Below are 8,364 nucleotides of genomic sequence, written 5' to 3'. Positions count from 1 at the left end.
ATGTTTACTCTTCTATCAATCTTCATCATAATAGAATGGGTATTTAAGTCTAGACTTTATGGGCTATTATACACTTCACTTTTATATAGTCCTGATGTCTCAAAGACATTCTGACTATCAATATTGAATCAAAAATATTTCTTTAGAAAAAGGATATCCAGATTATTAGAATATAATACTAATACTAATAATAATAATAATAATAATAAAATAGTATAATAGTAATAAGAAAGTAATAGATTGCTAAAACAATAAAAAAGAAATAAAATAATGAAATAAAGCCAATATTTATTATGCTACTATATTCATGAAACCCTGCTAAACTCATAACTGTGTATCTAAACTTCAATAAAATACACGTTGATGTTTCATATACGATGATTCTAAGGAGAAGACAAAGGACAAGAAAGAGAAACCAAGGGGAAGGAAAAGTCTAAGAAGAGTTTGAATGAGAGAGAAAGATTTTTTTTTTTTTCTCGGACAACAATCACATCTCACAACTTCTCATACCAGAAGTAAGCTATATTATATTTATGAAAAGGACAATCATAACCCAAACTAAATCAGCTATGAACCAATCTCTAAGTCAGACCAAATCCATATGATCTAGTGGTCTATAACGTCTGATTAGAACAGGCGCAAAAAGCAGACTGATATAAAGATAAAGTGAAACAAAATGAGGTTACATGATAAGTTGTCTAAAATTAAGATTGATTTAAAAAGATTTGATGAGTTAACTATTATTAATTTTAGTTTAAATATATCAATAATTTAGGTTAAACGAAATTGATAATCTAATTATCTGATTAGATTGAATCATAATATTTAATATTAAAATTAATGTACGATAAGATGATCAAATAGAAAAAAAAATTATTTATTGATAAAGTCAGAAAATACATTCATTATTAGACTGTCTTGCAGACATCATGATTTGATCGAACGACTTATCCGGGAAATACTTGGGACTTTACCAATAACTTTTATTTTTTTCCTTGTATATTTACGTATTTACTCTCTCTTGCTCTCGATTTGGTGGTAAGAGGTGGACAAAGAAGGCCGACGAGGACCTCTCGCTTTGCCTCCTCCGATGGCGCAAGAAACCCTCACCTGACATTTCCACGCTTAGGGTTTGGAATTCCGTGACGCCTCCCGGTAAAATCCTCGAGTTCCCTTTCGTTATCGCCTCTTTCCGATCCCTCTCCAACTCTGGAACTCGGTACTCTGTTCGAACTCCGTCGGTTTCTAGCGGCATCGATGTGTGCCTTGGTGGGGAGATGTTATCGACCGATTCGCGTGAGGAGTTCCCGTGTTGTTGGTCTAATTTGGGTGACTGGATTTGGGAGGCGATTGTTCCGTTCTTGATTGTGCTTTAAGTTTGTGATGAGCTTTTGGTGAATATTAGATCTCCATTCTTGTCTTTGTTGTGGCTTTTGATTTGGTGTTGTTGTTTCTTGATTGGATAGTTGGAGCTTCTTTGGTGTATTGTGTAGTTATTAGATTGGGATAGTTGGAGTGGGAATTCACGATGGAGCTGCTGGGCATACATTATTCATTGAGGATATCATCCGTGAGTGAGGATCTCACAGAGCTCATGAGCATATAGATACATCATCTCTAGTACAAAACGAGACCGACAAGCTGAGACATGTGGTACTATCTTGCTTATGATATACTCTGTTTATGATGTATCTTGGGGGAGTTTAAGGACTGAATACCGTGGCAGATGGTAAACTGACCTTTGGTCCATAATCTAGTCGAAGGTGGCGGAAGGTATTCATACCGTGATTTCTTCTTTGGTAGATTTAGTATATTCAATCAATCCTTCCTTAGATAATTGCCTTCTGCTGATTATAGTTTTAGAACTTTGTATATAATATTCACCATATCCAGAACCTTAAGCAGATGTTTGTACATAGAACTTGATGTGTTCGACATATATTTTGAAGTATCAACCAAATATATTTTGATGTGTCCAGAACCTTAATATTCAACATATCCAGAATTTGATGGGTTCAACATATATTTTGTATTATCAACCATGTATCCAGACAGAAGTATCTGACCGGAGTCAGCATTTGACAAGGATCTGACAATCAACTTGATGTGCCTGTGCTTCATACATTTGAACTAGGATGATAAGGGTGACTTCAATGAAAGTTTATTCTCACCCTTAATATGCTTATTTACTTGAGAAAGTCTTTGTAGATTCTTAATGAAGGGAAATTATATGATCACATTTTTTACTTGTAACTATTTTAACTATGCCATGACATGTGATGGTTTCTTATGGAACACTAAATAATTAATGCATTCCTAACCTTTTCTTAATCATCATAAGAGCATTATGCTTTCACCTCATTATTACATAAGCTACTGGCAAATCTATGAATTCTTGTCTCTCATCAAATGACAACAATAAGCTGCAATGTCTCAACACTTTGAGGTTCCGCTACATAAATCTTTTTCATCCATTTGAGCTATGTGAAAGGCAATATATATATTTGGAAAAATGGCATTTGTTTATACTGCCAAATCTAAGAATTCTTATCCTGTCATTATTGCATGAACTGGAGCATTATCTGTTTGGTCAAATGGAACTTCTAGTTGAGGCCTGAAAGAGAGCCATGACTGTTGATTGGTTTAGGAGTTTTTTTGTTCATTAAGCTGTAACATCTTTGGCTGACTCCAACTTAGGGAAGAGGATCAAAATCTTTTTTATAGTTATTTTTAGCTAAACCGACATCCATGGATTATGTAGTCGAATTGACCTCCATAAATTATGTGAGTTTCATATTGTTTCACTTCTGCTTTTAACTTAATCAACATTTCAGATTGAGTACATAACAAATGCATTAACATGTTAAGATCCTTATCATAAAGGTTCTCACTCCAAACTACTTGCCCTTGTTTGTATTTTGGTTGTATTTCGTACTTACACATGCTTTAAACTTGTTACAGGATTACGTTCAGTTTATACCATAGGTTGTGATTGAAATTATTTGGTAGTTTCTTTGTTTAGTCAGGCTCTGACATCATTGGTCTTTGTTATGTCAGATCACAAGAAATTATGTATAAATGTCCTGTAACTTCAAGTTGGGTTGCACTTTTGACCTAAACAAATAAATAAGTAATGGGTGGTTGCTGTTGCTATTTTTCCAGAAGAGCTGAATCAGATAGTGCACCAGCTTACTTCTATGTGTGTAGCCTTTTCTGTTGGATATGTTGTTTTTATCAATATTAGTACAAAGTGTTAAACTTAATGTTTGCATTAGATATTTAATTCCATCATTTCGAAGCTAATGGTTTTGTACATATGTAATCTGTATATAATGCTGAACTTTATTGTTGTGCATTTTAATTTATTTGACCAAATATGACATCCGAAAGAATTTGAGTATTTGTAGGCACACATAATTCACCTTTAACGATTTAGTGATTCATGATTTCTTTTATTATCTTAATCCATAGTTCCTTCGATTCAATGATTCAATATTTCCTTTCACTTGCAAAGAAATTTTTTAACTCTTTAGAGTTTAGTGTTATGCATGTTTTTTCATTCCTGAACATCATCTGGTGATGAATAATATTCTGGCCTATTTTGTTACCACATTTATGTGTGTTTGAAAGCTAAGGAGCTAGGACACTGCAAGAGGAAACTGTCTAATTATTAGACCAAGGCCCTTTATTTAGCAGACACAATAAGAATTATCTTTCGAAAGTTAAAATTACACTTTTGCATTCAAACAGAAGAAACATAGAAAATTGAAATAAACTAGGCCCATACATAGTAAGTGCTAACATACATAGAATTGGCAAGTCGGAATTAGGAAGGTTTGATTTTCATATATACTTTTGGGTTTGTTAAGAAAACTAGCTGCCTCTAGTGGATAAAAGAAATAACGTAAAAATTGCTATAGGAGGGGGAAAAAGAAAAGGGAACCTCAGGCATTCTAGATAGATTGACTACATAGGAGAATGGATGTTATCTGGCTAGACCAGCTGCTTATTTGGGTTGGGAAGTGTGCTTAACTTTTTCTAGATGATTCTTTTTAAAGGGTAAGGGTGTATGCCACTTTAGCTCAACTGACCTCATCTCAAACTTGTTTTTAGTGTCTTTTTCATGTAACGAGAAAGCCATCTATAAGACTACCTGAGTATATTCTCTAATTTGTGATCATCTTTTAGTATGTCTAATACTCATTATTTTTTTTATACTGTCGGTGTTGTCACACATTTATCTTCTCATGATGTAAGTTGTTCTGGTGTCAAGTTATGCAATTTGGATTGTTTGGATGCTTCAAATTCTTTGATGAACTGTTTGTCTTACAAGCATGTAAAGCTAACCTAAATATTCCATCATTTTTATAAGTTTATGACACGCATTATTCTCAGTTTTGATGTCATAGCCTTGAAAAGAATAAGAATATGACAATCTTGATCTTAAACAAGATAATACCAACTACCAAGCTATGCTAAATGTGAAACTATAGTTGTATCTGCAAACTTGACAGTAGATTTAGCAGTGTTGGAGAGAAAATTCATGTTAAATTATGTTAATAAGCTTGGATTATTATAATGTATATAATTTGGATGATCTGGTAAACACAAATATTAGCATGGAATTAGGAGATTCAAAGTAACAAGAGTATGTGTGATCTTATGTAGTGGAATATACTTTTTTTATGGTGCCTAGTTGTTCTGCGATATGCTTAAGCAGCACTCTGCTATTAAGTATTAACAATACTCAAGCTCATATCAGTATGGTACCATGACCCAGATATTATAGCATCTTATCTTAAGATGATATTCTCCATTCGGAAGGAAGCTTGTATCTATTGGTCACGTGAAGGATCCAAAAATCAGTCATACCAATTGGTACAAACTGTTACTTATCAGTTCGATGACCGGTTTGGTTTTGAATCGAGAGATAAGCTGACTGATAGAGAGTTGTACGTCTGTTTCTTGGTGTGAGACCCCAGACACCTTTTCTTCCCCTTTCTCGCCCTCAATCCCTTGTTTTCTCTTTCTCCTTCTCTTCCCTTTACATCTTTGTTCACCTCTTCCACTCCTTTTATTCTGTTTCCTTGCTGCTTCTTCCTCCTTGCTGTGACCACCTCGCCACTCCTTTCAAGATGCTTAGCTCTCTCCCTCCCTCTCTCTCTTCTGTGCTGTGGACAAGTAATTGTGTTTATGTGATGAGCCATGATGTAAAACGTTCCTCTCTCCTTACAAAGTCATGGAAAGGGATGTCTGCTCAGATTATATAGTAGGAAATCATTTACTTAAAACCATGTGCGAGCTTTAATGTATTTCCCATTGTCCACAAACATATCTTGATTTCTTTTTTTTGTGTTATCTGTTATGAAAAAAAATAAATAAAGGAGTCACAGCAAGGTAAATGAATAAATCCTTGAACAATAACATGGAAGAAGTGTAGAGATTGTAACAGAGAAAATAATAATACTTGCTAGGCTAAGAAATAACTTATCTGTCAATAAAAAACAATCATACATGTTACGCTATTCTTATAAAGGTTGTATGGTCATAAAGGTCTTTATCGATGGAAAGCTAGTAAGGAATCCTACTAGAAATGCAGATCCAGTTTCATCTTTTCCTGCTTTAAGCTCAAGTACAATTCTAAAATGATTTTCATCTTATTACTTTAAAGTTTAAACTCGATAAAAGTGCTGCTAAAGTCAGTAAAATTTGAATCGGCTTATCCAACTGTAGATTGGATGCTGCCTAGCAAGTGTAAATGTTAATCATCTAAAATTACTGGACAATATAGAACAGAATCCAAAACTAAAGTTTACCAGATATGACCTATTTGTCAGAATCAGTTCAAACTGGACTAAACAAAAGTTGTACTAAAACCAAGTTACATCAATTTGTTAGTTGTACATAGTCTCATTCTGGTTATTGCATATTGCTCATTGATATAAACAGTGCTGCATTAAAAGGCTTCGCAGTTCTTACACATGAATTTCTAGTAACAAAATCATTACTATTAAGGAAAATTATGTATTCTAAAACTTTTTGGTGCGTTTCTGTAGTGTCCCCAAAACTTGGAGAGCACGAACCATTGTCATCAACCAACCATGGTACATTGTCTGCAATCTCTTCAGGACTACTTGTTGATACTAATCTGGACACATCACCTCCCAACACTTACCAAGCACCTCCTGCACCTTTGCCTTATGATTTGGGTTTGGCAAGCTCACAAACTTTGGCTAGAGCTGTTGATAGTTGTGGCTCCAAAAATGATCATATACAGCTAGCAAATTCACAGACAACAGGAGAAACTAATGATACTCTCAAAACTTCAGACTTTAAGAATAAAACTGATTGTGAGCAAAATTCTCGTAGGATTACTGAAGATGAGGTCAGTAAGCCCATTATCTCACCTACAGAGGAGGATGTCTGCCCCATTTGCCTTGAAGGTAGTATTCTCTCTACATACAGAGACCATCTTTACCATTTTATGTTGCCGGCATTGGAAATATATGAAATTGAAGGATTTGAGATTCATAGTTTCTTGTTCTATCAAAGTAAATGCCTCATGATTGATAGTGCTTTTAAGTCTTAGGCAAACATGTTTTTCTAAAAATATGTTTCATTCCATTTGAACACATCTTCCCTCTAGATCATTTGTTGTTCCATATGTTAAAGTGTTGAGTCTTAAGCTGAAAATATTTTGGTATTGACCAAGGAGAATTACTTCAAGGAACATTGTATATTGTATACTCGTGTCTGACAAATCTAATGAATTCCTTTTTGACAAATTATGATGTACAGAACCCTCGAGTTATGACCAAATGCGAACACCATTTCCATTTGTCTTGTGTTCTTGAATGGATGGAGAGAAGTTAGACCTGTGCGATCTGTGATCAGGTATGCATGCAAAGCAATTTATTATAGCTTGTTTAGCAAAAATATATTATTTTTACCTTTATCTCCAGGTGCAGTTTCATTTGTTTCTATGCAGTATTGGCATTTTGCATTTATATCTGTGTTTATAAAAGATAGTTCTAAAGATAATCACATTGAATCCTGATCAAAAAAATTTCCCTTTTTCTTTTTTCTTTTAGCAATTTAGCATTTAGTTTTGCTATCCATTTTCAGAATCCAAATAATCTAGCAATGAAGTTGCCTACCAAGAAATCAGAAGAGATATATGTCAATTCCTTGGTATTTGTGGCATGTTCTTAAATTTGATGCCTAATTTTTTTTTTTCAGATGGTATTTTTGATTTGCTCACAAAAAATTAAGCAGCAAAATTTTGATGGATTTTAGATTCTGATTTATCCGGTGTACTGCTTGCCTTGCAAATTGTTCATTATGTTCATGGTGTGACTTTGCAGATAATGATGATTGACAACATGTATGATGTGGTGGCTCCCGATTAAGAGCTTTTATTGGTCAACCCTGTACAATAGTTACTCATCCAGATGAAACTGTCTGTCTCTTCTATGCATGAGTCGTCCCTGAAAGTGAATGTTTCTAAAAGCAATTGAAATGTTGGGTGAAAGTGTAGCTGTTTTGGGTTAAATTCTTCTGAATTGCCTATCATGGAGCATTTACAGCAAAAAAAGGCAAATGATCATAATATCTGCTTCAAACTGTTATCACGTAAATCCTTTTTTGTTCCCCTGTGTTAGCCAGTGAGCAGATGAATATTCTATTGTCACTACAGCTGGTATAGGCTTGTGCCAAGCAATCCTTTCTGCATTTTGTTCGTTTGTTTGCTTTATTCCATTTGCATAGCTTCTCAATGTGAACAAGTGAAATCTGATGCTGGTCATTGTGATCCATTTTGTTTCTCCTTTTCTTTATGGCATATGTTCATTGCGTTGATTCACTAATTGTGATGTTTTTGTTCACTGGGCCAATGATAATGTTCATTGTGATAGAGGGTAGTATTCTTGAGATTAATTATTATTCTGATATTTGATCCGGGCAATGCATTAACTTCCCTGGTGTGAGTTGTGTCCGACATCTGCAGTTGTTTTCCTCTTGTACATTTATTGATGGTTACACTGGTTAATTAGGTTTCTCACCAATTGAGTGGTACTATCAACGCAATCAGCATACAAACTTCTGTACTCAACAAAAGAGAAGTATTTATTATATACTGTATACTGCAAACTTCCTAACGTAGATCAGATTGCATGGAATATTTATCATGTAACTTCAGCTAGTTTAGCTCTGCATATTTGCAAAATTCGTCCAAGTCTTCGTTCGTTCTTCCGCAATGCTTCGTGTTTAGCAGGTTACAGACAATGGATGCAGGGGGGGGTTACATGTGAACGCAGGAACTTTGAATACTGGACAAAGTAATGTGCAAACCTCAGAATGAAGACA

The 8,364-nt window shown here is 34.4% G+C and overlaps 1 pseudogene; it reads left to right on the top strand.

Annotated features, from left to right (window-relative positions):
- The first annotated feature begins 1,023 nt into the window (after window positions 1-1,023).
- On the top strand, window positions 1,024-7,835 carry LOC135623402 (probable E3 ubiquitin-protein ligase RHB1A; annotated as a pseudogene).
- Window positions 7,836-8,364: the final 529 nt, after the last annotated feature.

The sequence above is a fragment of the Musa acuminata genome, chromosome BXJ2-9 (assembly GCF_036884655.1).
Source record: "Musa acuminata AAA Group cultivar baxijiao chromosome BXJ2-9, Cavendish_Baxijiao_AAA, whole genome shotgun sequence".
Taxonomy (NCBI): domain Eukaryota; kingdom Viridiplantae; phylum Streptophyta; class Magnoliopsida; order Zingiberales; family Musaceae; genus Musa; species Musa acuminata.
The sequence above is the reverse complement of the archived record's forward strand: the minus strand, read 5'-3'. Positions and strand labels throughout refer to the sequence as shown.